We start from the raw sequence: 14526 nt of genomic DNA, 5'->3' as shown, positions 1-14526 counted from the left end.
TTTTTTTTTTTTTTTTTTTTTTTTTTGAGACGGAGTCTCGCTCTGTCACCCAGGCTGGAGTGCAGTGGCCGGATCTCAGCTCACTGCAAGCTCCGCCTCCTGGGTTTACGCCATTCTCCTGCCTCAGCGTCCCAAGTAGCTGGGACTACAGGCGCCCGCCAAATCGCCCGGCTAGTTTTTTTGTATTTTTTAGTAGAGACAGGGTTTCACCGTGTTAGCCAGGATGGTCTCGATCTGCTGACCTCGTGATCCGCCCGCCTCGGCCTCCCAAAGTGCTGGGATTACAGGCTTGAGCCACCGCTCCTGGCCTATCTCAGTCTCTTTTTTAAAGAGTATTGAGATACTACCAATAGCAATAATAATAAAAACATGACCCATGCCTTCAAAAGGTTTAGTTAGTAGGAGAGAGAAGTAAATAGACAGTTCAGTGCAGTCTCATGGGCACCATAGTGAGAGACAGTACAGAGTGGTAGAGCAGCACAAGAGGGGTTCACAATCCAGGCCTGGGCAGCCAGGCATTCTGTCTTACTGCAGAGCCAAAGACAGGGCTTTTTGTGCATGTGGTTTATGGAGGGGATGCTCTAAGGAGAAAGGGAGTGAGGGAAGGGTGCTGGGCAAGAGAATAAAGGTAAGCAAGGAGACTACTTTCAGTTTAAACCAACTGTTTAGTTCATGACTCTGCTGTGTGGTTCTTCTGGTCTGGAACAGGCTCCACTGATGTTGGCTTGGCTCCCTCATGTATCTAGGCTAGGTCAGATCAGGCTGCTAGTTCCAGAGAAACTCACACATATTAATTTCACCACAAAGTTGGATGCACCCTGAGTCAAGGGGGCCAGTCTTTTAACCTTCCATCCATGTCAGCCAGCCACTGGCTGCAGGCTGCCACTGATGGGAGGGGAGGACTAGTTGTACTGTGGGAAGGTAGTAGGGAGTTCGCCATAAAAAAAGAGAAGAGGGCATCTGTGAGCTGTTAGCAGCCAACGCTCACAGTAGCTGGGGACTGAGTACAACAGTCCATAAAGGGAAGTTGGGTGAGCATGATCAGCATCTGCTGTCGGATCGGCCTCCAAGCTGACTTGAGTGATGAGCAATAGTTGGTCAGGTGACCAGCAGGGGACGAGAATTCCAAGTTAAAGAAACAGTCTATTACAGCGGCGGTTCATGGCTGTAATCCCAGCAGTTTGGGAGGCCGAGGCAAGCAGATCATCTGAGGTCAGGAGTTCGTGACCAGCCTGACCAACATGGTGAAACCCCGCCTCTACGAAAAATACAAAAATTAGCTGGATGTGGTGGTGCAGACCTGTAATCCCAGCTACTTGGGAGGCTGACACAGGAGTGTCACTTGAACCTGGGAGGCAGAGGTTACAGTGAGCTGAGATCATGCCACTGCACTCCAGCCTGGGAGACACAGCAAGACTCCATCTCAAAAAAAAAGAGAAACAGTCTATGCAGATGGCCAGAACTAAGAGAGAGCAAGACCATTCACAGCAACATAGGTGATGGGGACGGGCAGTGTTGAGAACACATGGGGCTGTAATAATATCAGGGAGCTCGATGTGAAGGGTCTTGTATGACTGTGTAAGAAGGAAAATATTTTTGAAGTATTTACCCAATATTTCTGTATTAGTCAGTATAGGCTAAGTTATGTTACATAACAAGCAGCACCCAAACCTTAGTAGCTTAAAACAAAAAGATTTATTTCTTATCCTTACTACATGTCCTTTGCCAACCAGGTGGGCTCTCTATTGCCCAGTGTTTTGATTCTGGGACCCAGTCCATAAAGGAAATTTGGACAGGCATCAGCAGAGTCTGCTACAGGTCTCCAAACTGAGACCTGAACAATGAGTAGGAGCAGCTGACAGAGCAGCTACCGCCTCAAGCACTGCTTCCATAATTGCCAAAGCAGGCAAAAGGGAACATGGAAAATCACACACTGACTTAAAGCTCCACTTGCAAGTGATAACAGAAAAACAAACACATTTTAATTTTTAAAGCATCATTAAAAATAGAGAGTTGTCCAGGCGCGGTGACTCACACCTGTAATTCAGCACTTTGGGAGGAAAAGGCAGCTAGATCACCTGAGGTCAGGAGTTCAAGACTAGCCTGGCCAACATGGGGAAGCCCTGTCTCTAATAAAAAATATAAAAATTAGCCAGACATGATGGTGCATGCCTGTAGTCCCAGCTACTTGGGAGGCTGAGGTATGACAATCACTTGAACCCAGGAGATGGAGGTTGCAGCGAGCTGAGATCATGCCACTGCACTGAAATCTGGGTAACAAGGTGAGACTCCATCTCAAAATATATACATAGAGTTATCACAAAAGTGATATAATTCCAATTTATCAAGAAGACACATCAATACTAAACATGCATACGCATAAAATAAAATATATATAAAAGTACATCATAAAATTAAAAATATAGGCCGGGCATGGTGGCTCACACCTTAATCTTAGCCCTTTGGGAGGCCAAAGCCAGCAGATCACTTGAGGTCAGGAGTTTGAGACCAGCCTGACCCACATGGTAACACCCTGTCTGTACTAAAAATCCAAAAAATTAGCCAGGAGTGGTGACAGACACCTGTAATCCCAGCTACTTGGGAGGCAGAGGCAGAAGAATCACTTGAACCCGGGAGGCAGAGGTTGCACTGAGTTGAGATTGCACCACTACACTCCAGCCTGGGCGACAGAGGGAGACTCCATCTCAAAAAAAAAAAAAATTAAAAATATAAAGATACATCACTTCTAAACATGCAGATGCATAAAACAAAATATGTGAAGAAAATTTATACAACCACAAAAAAACTGAAAAATCCTCCATTGTATGGCATTAAAAAGCTGATGGAATAGTAAGAAATAGATAAATAAATCATTCAGAGACACTTTTGCTTTTTTTTTTTTTTTTTTTTTTTGAGACAGAGTTTCACTCTGTTACCCAAGCTGGAGTGCAAGTGGCATGAACACAGCTCACTGCAGCCTCAACCTCCTGGGCTCCAGCAGTTCTCCTGCCTCAGCCTCCCAAATAGCTGGGACCACAGATGCAGGCCACTACACCAGGCTAATTTTTTTTTTTTTTTTTTTTTTTTTTTTTTTTTGAGATGGAGTCTTACTGTGTCACCCAGGCTGGAGTGCAGTAGCACAATCTCGGCTCACCACAACCTCTGCCTCCTGGGTTCAAGTGATTCTCCTGCGTCAGCCTCCTGAGTAGCTGGGACTACAGGCACGTGCCACCATGCTCAGCTAATTTTTGTATTTTTAGTAGAGACGAGGTTTCACCATGTTAGCCAGGATGGTCTTGAACTCCTGACCTTGTGATCCACCTGCCTCGGCCTCCCCTCCCAAAGTGCTGGGATTATAGGCATGAGCCACCACACTCGGCAACACCAGGCTAATTTTTAAATTTTTTAATAGAAACTTGTTCTCGCTATGTTGCCCAGGCTGGTCTCAAATTTCTGGGTTCAGGTGATCCTCCTGCCTGAGCCTCACGAAGTGCTGGTATTGTAGGCATGACCCACCACACCCAGCCATGTTTGCATTTTATTATCCAAAGTAAAGTAAATATGAAACTAAAAACTCTGTTTGGAAGGGTTTACCAAAGTTGAGAATTCTAATAAGAAACTGACCCACATTAAGCTGAGTGGCCCTAGCTGGGGGATGCACTTGTCAGGGTAGGAGTATAACAGATGGAAAGCAAACCCCTTGAATTCTCCCTTGAGCAATGCCCTTGAATTCCCCTCAGAGGAACCCCTCTAAATTCTCAGGGGGATGTAGGGACAAGTACCTTGATGCTGAGCAAGGCAGGAATAACTAACAACCCATCTCTGATTGGTTGTAAGCACAGGCTAGCCTTAGTGTGGATTTATGTTCTAAATTTGTGTCACAGGATTAGTCCAATAAACTTAAGGTTATTAATTAGAGTATTATACACAACTAATACTGCTGCTACGTGTCTGACAGAAGCAAACTCAAAATCATCTTGGAATAAGGGTATATTTATCCTAAACTTGGGAAATCCTCTCAAATAATATTCAAGGTCAGGCTAGGAGTGGCAGCTCAGGCCTGTAATCCCAGCACTTCGGGAGGCTGAGGTGGGAAGAATACTTCAGCCATAGAGTTCAAGACCAGCCTTGGCAACATAGGGAGACCCTGTCTCTACAAAAAAAAATTTAAAAATTAGCTGGGCTTGGTGGTGGTGCATCTATAGTCCCAGCTACTCAGGGGGCTGAGGTGGGAGGATTACTTGAACTCAGGGGATCAAGGTTGTAGTGAGCCATGATTGCACCACTGCATTCCAGCCTGGGCAACAGAGTGAGACCCTATCTCAAAAACAATAAGAATTATTATTATTATTATTATTATTATTACTATTATTATCATTATTATTATTTTCAAGGTCAAAGAGTAGCCCCAGCCAAATACAATCAAAGGCACAATGAAACAAAGCAACATAAGGACCACAGAAACAAATCCACATAGGCCTCAGATATTGAAATTATGAGACATATTTTAAAATAAACATGCCTACAACTTAAATAAAACAACCTTGAAAATATCTACAGGAAGAGAAAACTACAAGGAAGCATCATAGATTTGCAAAAGAACAAAATAGCACTTTTGGAGCTGCAAAATAAAATATTCAAATTTTAAAACACAACATATGGGTTTGGGAACTGGTTAGACACAGTAGAAGAGAGAATCAGTAAGTGGAATGTAGATCAGAAGAAATGATGCAGAATGCAGCATAGAAAGCAAACAAAAAGGAAAACATGAGAGAAACGTTTAGAGACATGGAGGATAAAGTGAAGTGATTAAACATGTGCTTAATCCGAATTCCAGAAGTAGAAGATAAGATGAAGTAGAGGTAGTATTTGAAGAAATAATAGATGAGGATTTTCTAGAATCAGTGTTTAAGACACCAGTCCCTAGATTCAAGAAGCCCAACAAATACCAAACATTTAAACTGAAGTTCACACCTAGACATGTCAAAGTAAAATTGAAGAGCACCAGCAACAAATAGAAGCATCTTAAAAGCAGCCAGAGGATAGTCTACTGCCACTTCAAGGGAGTGGCAGTAGACTCAAAGAGGATTTCTCAAAAGTAAAAGCAGAAGACCAAAGATAATATAATGATATATTCAATATACTGAAAGGAAACAAATGCAGACCTAGAATTCTATATCCAATGAAATTCTCCCTCAAGAATGTTGGCAAAATGAAGACGTTTTATGATAAACGTAAACAGAGACTCTCACTGAAGGGTATACTAAAGTATGTACCTCAGTCAGAAGGAAGATAATTCTAGAAAGTTCTAGGATGTAAAAAAGACTGAAAAGCAAATAGAGTGGTAAACCTGTGTATAAATGTAAATAAATATTAAATTCATGACATGCAATAATAATGGTTAGTGGACTTCATAAGATTGAATTACAATATACCATTGTAATTGTGTAAATTACAACTTGTAAAAACAAGAATTATAAGACAGGAACAATAGAAGTAGAGTTAAAACTTCTACTTTTGTTGTTTGTCTTTGGTTTTTTGTTTTTTTTTTTAATGTGTGTAATAAGGGCAAAGGTAATTGGTTAATTTTAAACTTTGAAAATTAAATATACTCCCCCCAAAAGGCAAGGAATGAGAGAAAAAGAAACCTGTAACAAGTGGTACAAATATAATCTATGAAACAAGATTTTTTTTGTTTTGAGACTGAGTTTCACTCTTGTTGCCCAGGCTGGAGTGCAATGGTACCCTCTCAGCTCACTGCAACCTCCATCTCCCGGGTTCAAGTGATTCTCCTGCCTCAGCCTCCCGAGGAGCTGTCATTACAGGCATGCACCACCATGCCTGGCTAATTTTGTATTTTTAATAGAGACGGGGTTTCTCCATGTTGGTCAGGCTGGTCTCAAACTCCCGACCTCAGTTGATCCACCTGCCTCGACCTCCCAAAGTGCTGGGATTACAGGCATGAGCCACCGCACCCGAAGGAAATAAGATTTATACAGGACTATCAGAAGTTGCATTAATATAAAATAGGGTATATGCAACAGTGAAAAGACTAAGATTGTCAGATTGTGTCCTTAATAAACTATATGTTGTCTACTAGAAATCAAGTTGAAAACATATGAATACCAAGAGGTTGAAAGTAAAAAGATGGAAACAAGTATACCATGCAAATTCAAACCAAAAAACAAACTGATGTAACTTTGTTAGTATCAGGCAAAATACCCTTTTTTTTTTTTTTTTTTTTTTTTGAGATGAAGTCTTGCTCTGTCTCCCAGGCTGGAGTGCAGTGGCACAATCTCAGCTCACTGCAGCCTCTGCCCCCCAGGTTCAAGCGATTCTCTGCCTCAGCTTCCCGAGTACCGGGGATTACAGGCATGTGCCATGATGCCTGGCTAATTTTTGTATTTTTAGTAGAAATGGGGTTTCCTCATGTTGGCCAGGCTGGTCTTGAACTCCTGGTCTCAAGTGATCCACCCACATCGGCCTCCCAAAGTGCTGGGATTACAGATGGGAGCCACTGTGCCCGGTCAGCATCAGGCAAAATATCTAACGTAAAAAGAGATACAGAAGATCTTTTCTTTTCTTCTTTTTCTTTTTTTTTGAAATGGAGTCTCACTCTGTCACCCAGGTTGGAGTGCAATGGTGTGGTCTTGGCTCACTGCAACCTCCCCCTCCCGGGTTCAAGGGATTCTGCCTCAGCCTCCCAAGTAGCTGGGACTACAGGTGTATGCCACTACACTCAACTAATTTTTGAATTTTTAGTAGAGATGGGGTTTCACTATGTTGGCTAGGCTGGTGTCGAACTCCTGATCTCGTGATCCACCCACCTCTGCCTCCCAAAGTGTTGGATTACAGTCGTGAGCCACCACGCCTGGCCCAGAAGATTTTGTTGTTGTTGTTGTTTGTTTGTTTGATTGTTTGTTTGTTTTTGAGATGGTGTCTTGCTCTGTTGCCCAGGCTGGAGTACAGTGGCGTGATCTCAGCTCACTGCAACCTCTGCCTCCTGGGTTCATGTAATTCTCCTTCCTCAGCCTCCCAGGTAGCTAGGATTACAGGTGTGCACCACCATTCCCAGCTAATTTTTGTATTTTCAGTAGAGATGGGATTTCATCATGTTGCCCAGGCTGGTCTCGAACTCCTGACCTCAAGTGATCCACTTGCCTCCGCCTCCCAAAGTGCTGGGATTAGGGACGTGAGCCACTGCACCTGACCCTGATTTTTTTTTTTTGTTTTTTGTTTGTTTGGGTGGTTGGTTGTTTTCTTGTTGTTGTTTTTGTTTGTTTGTTTGTTTGGAGAGGGAATCTCACTTTGTTGCCCAGTCTGGAGTGCAGTGGCATGATCTTGGCTCACTGCAACCCCCACCTCCTGGGTTCAAGTGATTCTCCTACCTCAGCCTCCCAAGTAGCTGGGATTACAGGCATGCACCACCATGCCTGGCTAAATTTTGTATTTTTAGTAGAGACAAGGTTTCACCATGCTGGCCAGGCTGGTCTCAAACTCCTGACCTTGTGATCCACCCACCTCAGCCTCCCAAAGCTGATGGTTTTAAATTAAGGATTTTAGGATACAGTTGGAGCTGAGGAATATAGAAAGCATTACATATCAAAACTTGTGAGATACAGCTAACGCTATATTTAGAGGGAAAGTTATAGCCTTAAATGTTTTTATTAGAGAAGAAAGTCTGAAATTTAATGAGCAAAACATCTTCAAGAAGTAAGGAGGGCCAAGTATGGTGTCTCATGCCTGTAATTCCAGCTACTTAGGAGGCCAAGGTGTAAGGATCACTTGAGGCCAGGAATTCCAGACCAGCCTGAACAACATAGCAAGATCTTGTATTTTAAAAAAATGTAAGTAAGCCGGGAATGGAAAGAGGCTGATCAACAGGTTCAAAGTCATATTATGAGGAATAAGTGCTGATGTCCTTATTGCACAGTAGGGTGACTATAGTTAACAATAATGTATTGAATATTTCAAAATATCTAGAAGAAAGGATTTTGAGTATTTTCACTAAAAAAAGACAAATGTTGAGGCGATGGATATGCTAATTATACTGATTTGATCATTACACAAAGTATGCATGTATTGAAACATCCCATTGTACCCATAAATATATACAATTATTATGTGTCAATTACAATTTTTAATTAAATTTTTTCAGAGAAAAAAATTAATCTCTTAAAAGCTTCCTTTTCTTTGTTTTCCTTTTCTTTTCTTTTCTTTTTTTTTTTTTTTTGAGACAGGGTCTCACTACGTCACCCAGGCTGGAATGCAGTGGCACCATCACAACTCACTGCAACCTTGACCCCTGAGCTCCAGCCATCCTCCCACTTCAGCCTCCTAAGTAGCTGGGACAACAGGCACATGCCACCATGCCCAGCTAATTTTTTATTTTTCGTAGAGACAGTGTCTCACTATGTTGCCCAGGCTGTTCTCAAAGTCCTATTCTCAAGAAATCCTCCCATCTTGACCTCCCAAAGTGCTGGGATTACAGGTGTGAGCCACCACTCCCGGCCAAGCGTGCCGTTTTGACAATAAAAATCTACCATTTCTTACCAAAAAAAAAAAAAAAAACCAAAAGAATTTTTTTAATGTGAAAGAAAGAAATACATGTAATACATGTAAAAGCAGAAAATAATGAAATAGAAAAATACATATTCAATAGAGAACATCAACAAAGTCAACAGTTTTTTATTTTCAGACTCATAAGTTGATAAACTCAGGGATGAAAAGTGTTTCCTCACCTCTGTAAGTGTTTTAGCCTAAGAGCTAAAGAAATCTTTCTTTATTAGGAAAGTCTGGATCCACCCTCTAAAACAATGAATGTGACTTTATTGGGTTTCAGAAGGACAGAACTGTAAGGGAACTCAACTTCTCAATCTATATCATGAAGGCAGAGAACTTTGAGTTCCAGAGAAGGGAAACAGAGGCTCAAATCATACAGCCAGTCAGCAGCATACAGAAACCTAGGCACAGCCAGGTACGGTGATTCACTCCTGTGATCCCAGCACTTTGAAAGGCCGAGGCAGGCAGATCACTTGAAGTCAGGAGTTCGAGAACAGCCTGGCCAACACATCGAACTCCCATCTCTAGGCTGGCCACGGTGGCTCACGCCTGTAATCCCAGCACTTTGGGAGACCAAGGTGGGTGGATCACCTGAGGCTGGGCGTTCGAGACCAGCCTGACCAAGGTGGAGAAACCCCGTCTCTACTAAAAATACAAAATGAGCCAGGCATGGTGGCACATGCCTGTAATCCCAGCTACTCGGGAGGCTGAGGCAGGAGAATCGCTTGAACCCAGGAGGTGGAGGTTGCAGTGAGCCGAGATCATGCCACTGCACTCCAGCCTGCGCCACAGAGCAAGACTCCGTCTCAAAAAACAAACAAAATCTAGATAAGGTTTGTCTTAAAAACTTTCCCACAATTTCTGTGAACCCCTGGAACACTCACTTTCTCATGGTTTCCTCAGTCTAGACGTTCTGCCTCTGCTTCCACTAAATCCATTCAGTTCATGAATGATCTCACCATCCTACACATTATTTTGCAGTATCTTGACTCAAATGTGGAACAGAGTCCCTTGAATTTCACAAAAAGCTTATCCACATCAGGCCTCTTTAATGTGTAGAAACTTTACAGAAGCGTTAAAGAGATGGAGGAGGAGGTGCGGTCTACATTGTCACAGCACAAGCTCAATAGTATTGACTGTCAAATATCCCAGTTTGTAAAAGATATTCTACCACCATCCATTTTCTTGATAATCCTTTTGTCTTCACTCTTCTCTTCTTTGTCCAACCCCACCTCCGAATTTCAAATAATTTTAAAATTAAAGCTGTCCCATCTGTATTCCTGAAATGACACATCCTCGCCTTTCTTCTCCAGGTCCAGCTTCTGAGGAAGGGGCCCTAAGAAGCATGAGGCTTCCAGGGGCTAAGGCGGGAGGGAGAGAGGAGTCAGAAAGAAAGCAGAAGGCTTGGGAGCCTCCCAGACAAGAGTCCGGGCACTGCTGCCTCCCATGGCCAAGCCCTTGGGATAAGGAAGCACAATAAAATCCCCACTCAGATTTTGGGATGTGAGAAAATAGGGCTTTTGGGCCACATTCCCAATGTCAAGCTTGGGGAGGAAGCAAGATCTCTGAGTTCCCCATCACAGTGCAAGGGCAGATGCAACACAGTGCAGGCTGTATCTGCATGTGGACCAAGGCGGCCTGCAAGAGTGCCCATGAACCAGCCGTGGAGGGGAGAGAGTAGGATGGTTTCCCACACCAACTTGAGCAGCAGGAAGCAGAAAAAGCCCTCGATAGCTCCAGTAAGTCTTCTGAGGCCACAGAGAAGAGCAAGAGAGAATGGAGCACTTCCCATGTCCCAAAAGGAGTGCCAAGGGATCTGAGTGAGACATGGCCCGGTATGTGGGAATGGATCAACTTAGCAGGTGACTTCATGGATGGATGGTTGAGGCCCAGACAGGATGCAGTTACAGGCAGGAGCTGACATCAGCAAATCACAAAGACCAGAGTCACGCTCGCAAAATTGCAACACCAGATGTTACTGAGGAAAGTGGGGGATGGGTGAAATGCTGCATTGACTAAGATTAAGCCCCTGCCTTCTGGGGTAAACGAGGTCTGAAAATAAAACTGAAGTTCAGTTCTAGAAGGAAGTTTACCGTTGACAACCATGTTTCTCGCTCCTAACACCCTTGGTCAGGAGCCACCTCCCTGGTGTCAGCAAATGTTTTACAATCTTTTGTTCTTTCTTAGTGGGTGTTACTTTATTCTCCTCCAGATAGATCGGCATATTTATTTAAAAGTGTTTTCCACACTATCCTGTTATGGTGATTTCATCTCAAGTGAGCTGCTGTTTGGATTGTTGATCTCGTTCATTGTTTTAGAATTATATTTCTTCCTTAGGCTATGGAACTGTGGTGTGCACACTCATTTTAAATGGGAATTTTCTATGTGTTTGTAAATATTTGTTGCTCTTTCTCTCACAGTCTCTCTCTCTCTTTCCCTCTTTCTCTCCTTTTCTACTCACCCATCTTTGTATAGGAATTTTGAAGTTGCCCCTGTACTGGGTATTGTTGATGTCCTACCAAAGAAACCTATAGCTGCTTGTACATGACCACCCTACCTGCTGTGAGGGTTGGTTGCTCCCTTCCCCAGAGAACTACTGTTTGTTTAATGGGAAGATGCCTCACTGACATATGGATAAAAAAGGCCAGACCCAGCCAGAGGCGGTACCTCATGCCCCTGTAATCCCAGCACTTTGGGAGGTCAAGGTGGGAGGATCATTTGAGCCCAGGAGTTTGAAACCAGCCTGGGCAACATAGTGAGACCCCATCTCTGCAAATTAAAATTTAAAAATTAGTTGGGCATGGTGGTATATGGCTGTAGTCTCAGCTACTCAGGAGGCTGAGGTGGGAGGATCACTTGAGCTTGGGAGGTTGAGGCTGCAGTGAGCCATGATCATGCCACTGCACTCCAGCCTGAGTGACAGAGTGAGACCCTGTCTAAAATTAAAAATAAACAGGTGACACACTGCCTCAAAGTGGAATTCATTGTGTCATGTAATTCATGCTCCAAAACCTCCATGAGATCAGGCTGAGGCTAGACTCCAGCAGGGAACTTGTGACGGGTAATTTTATGTGCCAACTTGACTAGGTTACCAGGTGCCAGACATTTGGTGAAACAGCATTCTGGGTGTGTCTGTGTGGGTGTATCTGGATGGCACTAACATTGGAATCAGTAAATTGAGTGAAGCAGATCGCCCACCCTAATATGGGGGGGTCTCATCCAATTAATTGAGGGTCTGAATAGACCCTTTCATGAGTAAGAGGGGACTCCTCTTGCCTGACTGACTTGAGCTGGGACATCAGTCTTTTCCTGCCTTCAGACTCTTGGTGGAAACATCAAGTCTTCCTGGGTCTCAAGATGGCCAGGTTTTGGACTTACACCATAGGCTCTCCTGGTTCTTAGGCCTTTGGACTGAGGCTGGAACCACATCCTCAGTTCTCCTGGATCTCCAGCTTGGCAACTGCAGGCATTGGGACATTTCAGATTCCATAATCATGTGAGCAAATTTTTATGATATTTATAAATTTACAGATATAGATAGATAATATAGACACAGATATAGATATGGATATAGATACAGATAGATTGATGATATAGATATAGATATGGATGTAGATATATAACCTATATTCTGATTCTCTGGAGAACCCTAATACAGAGCACATTCTTACTTAGCTTCTTCCCTTTGCTGGTCTTACTTCTTTCCCTCCCTCTCCCTCTCCAGGAACCACCCCCCATAAATTACTTGCATTAGAATCCCTGCCTCAGGTTCTGCTTCTCAGGAACCCAGTCTAAGACTCCTTCCAGTTAGCAGTCCAGAGTTACAATCCAAAATCAGGTCTTCTGTTGGTGGTTTGAATCTCGCATCCTGTAAGGGTCTGGGCATACCACAGTTCTAGTTGCTGAGCAGTGAGCTCAGGGCTTGCTTCGAATCTTAGTCATGAGTTTATGTTTATCCTCCAGCCTAACAAGCCTACAGCTGCCAACCAGCAGTTTCTTTGTCTCCTTGCAGATGAGGAATAGCTCTGCCTTGCCCTAACCTCTGACTGCAGCCCCCCTCTTCATATTAGATGAAGCAGTTACCCTACAGGATCTCAGCTCCTGGCAGCTGCTACCTGCTTCAGGTGCCAAGACCCAGAGGACTTACAATCTCAGCTTTGCTCAACACTTTGCTTCTATTCCCTAGTTCTTGACCTCAAAGATGCTTAATCTTATTTGTTTGTTTGAAATAGTGTTTATTCTTTATTGGTGTATAATTTACATGCCATAAAACATGTAGACCTTTAAGTGTATAGTACAATGAGTTTTGATAAATTTATATTAGGTTGGTGCAAACATAATTGTGGTTTTGGTCATTGAAAGTAATGGCCAAAACCTCAGTTAGGACAGGTGTGGTGGCTCATGCCTGTAATCCCAGCACTTTGGGAGGCTGAGGCGGGCGGATCACTTGAGGTTGGGAGTTGGAGACCAACAAAAATTAACTGGACATGATGGCATGCACCTGTAATCCTAGCTACTGGGAAGGCTGAGGAATGAGAATCACTTGAACCCAAGAGGTGGAGGTTGCAGTGAGCCAAGATCGCTCCACTGTACACCAGCCTGGGCAACAAAGTGAGACTCCATCTCAAAAAAAAAAATGCAATTATGTTTGCACTAACCAAATATATATATATACACACACACACAGGTCACCCACATCCAACAAGATAGAGAATTTCCATCATCCAAAGTGTTCCCTTGCACTCCATTGTAGCGGGATTTTAAGGAATCAGAGAGACCGATGGGGTTCAGGAGGATATTTATTAATTATTTATGTGCACCGGCCCAGTCAGATTAACATCCAAAGGACTGAGCCCCAAACAAAGAGTTAAGTTACCTTTTAAGCATTCCTTGGGTGAGGGGAGATCTGTGCAGGGGGAAGCATACTACAGAAGCGAGAAACAGACAGTTATTCATTTGAGACATGCATTACATCATTTCTTACTTTTCAAGGAAAAACATGTTTTGCGACTTGAGTTTATCTGTCTAGTGACCTTGCAGCTGCACAACTGGGGAAACAGGGTCTTCACAATGCCTGGGAAGGGAGGAGAGATAAGGCTCACTAGCCACAGAAAAACAGGCAGTTTTTAAAGGACTCCAGTGCTTTCTCTTTCGCAGGTGGAGTTGGGTTTTCTCACATACAACTGAGTTTCTGCTTACACACTTTAATTTCTCTTAATTCCTGTTCCATTCCTCCCTGTGGTGCTTTTTTATAACAGAGGTGTTAACAGAAAGCACCATTTGCCACCTCCTCGAGCTGAGCTGCTGCTTCTACCGGCAGCGGTTGATATCTGGTTAATGTCATCAACTGCGCGGTAGTGTGTCAGACTACTGTTGCCTCCATAGTTGACTGAATACTACCAATAAACAGGGGTAAAAGGCAAGGGAGGATGAGGCAGATGCCAAGAATAAGCAAGAACCCACTAATGATGGTTTTGAATCCTCCAAAGGCTGAGAACCATCCTTCAAACAAGGAATCTGGGGACCACCCGGACCAAGTCTGAACTGGAACATGGGCTAACTTGAGCATTCTAACTGTGATTTCCATGACAATCAGCCATTATACTCCTCCTTTCGAGGCTAACAGGTAATCTAAAGCCAGCCTATTTTGTATATAGCATTCCTCATTTGTGTTGCTTGGATTGCCAATAAATCTAGTGCCTTTGATGTTTCATTTGTTATTGATTTCAAGGACTGCCTGCAACCTTATGATGCAGTTGAACATGTAAATGGGGGTATGGTACCCCCATGACCTGTCTTGCACCCAGGTAGCTGGCCCATAGTATTTAATGATTCTTTCAGGAGGCCATTCATTATCTTTCCAGTTTCCTATGTCCATATTCTTTTTGATATTTGTGTCTATTTTTGTGATTATGCTTCTTCTAGCTTTTATTTTTATCATAAACTGGATATCTTAAGAGTTCC

The sequence above is a fragment of the Piliocolobus tephrosceles genome, chromosome 2, assembly GCF_002776525.5.
Source record: "Piliocolobus tephrosceles isolate RC106 chromosome 2, ASM277652v3, whole genome shotgun sequence".
NCBI lineage: Eukaryota > Metazoa > Chordata > Mammalia > Primates > Cercopithecidae > Piliocolobus > Piliocolobus tephrosceles.
This window is presented reverse-complemented; position numbering follows the sequence as displayed.